The following is a 1067-nucleotide window of genomic DNA, read 5'->3' on the forward strand; positions in this document are numbered from 1 at the left end:
TGGCAGAAACCAGTGGGACCCAGGTACACCCATCTACTGTCCGGAGGAGTCTGGCCACAAGTGGTCTTCATGGAAGAGCTGCAGCAAAAAGCCTCCGACATGGAAACAAGGCCGAGCAACTCAACGATGCTCAAACACATAGGAACTGGGCTGCAGAGAAATGGCAGCAGGTGCTCTGGACTGAAGAGTCAGAATGTGAAATATTTGGCTGCAGCAGAAGGCAGTTTGTTCGCCGAAGGGCTGGAGAGCGCTACGATAACGAGTGTCTGCAGGCAGCAGTGAAGCATGCTGGAGGTTCCTTCAAGTTTGGGGCTGCATTTCTGCAAATGGAGTCGGAGATTTGGTCAGGATTAATGGTGTCCTCAATGCTGAGAAATACAGGCAGATACTTATCCATCATGCAATACCATCAGAGAGGCGTATGATTGGCCCCACATGTATTCTGCAGCAGGACAACGACCCCAAACATACAGTCAATGTCATTAAGAACTATCTTCAGCGTGAAGAAGAACAAGAAGTCCTGGAGCTGATGGTATGGCCCCCACAGAGCCCTGATCTCAACATCATGGAGTCTGTCTGGGATGACATGAAGAGACAGAAGGATCTGAGGAAGCCTACATCCACAGAAGATCTGTGGTTAGTTCTCCAACATGTTTGGAACAACCTACCAGCTGAGTTCCTTCAGAAACTGTGTGCAAGTGTACCGAGAAGAACTGATGCTGTTTAGAAGGCAAAGAGTGGTCACACCAGATATTGATCTGATTCAGATTTCTCTTCTGTTCATTGATGGAAATAAACTATTAACACTTCCATTTTTGAAAGCATTCTTAGTTTACAGCATTTTTTCACACTGTAAAACTTTTGCACAGTACTGTGTGTATATATATATATATCTATATATATAGATATATATATATATCTATATATATAGATATATATATATACATACATACGTGTGTGTGACGGAGTGTGAGTGGGCAGGTTTGAGAAAGGCCCATTCATGTGAAGCTCACCGAGTGAACGGCAGGGAGCAGCAGCATTCTTCCTTACGAAGAAATAGTAGAAGA

Source organism: Semicossyphus pulcher, unplaced genomic scaffold, assembly GCF_022749685.1.
Source record: "Semicossyphus pulcher isolate SPU_LCO1_2020_fin unplaced genomic scaffold, fSemPul1.0.p SCAF_7, whole genome shotgun sequence".
NCBI classification, from domain to species: domain Eukaryota; kingdom Metazoa; phylum Chordata; class Actinopteri; order Labriformes; family Labridae; genus Semicossyphus; species Semicossyphus pulcher.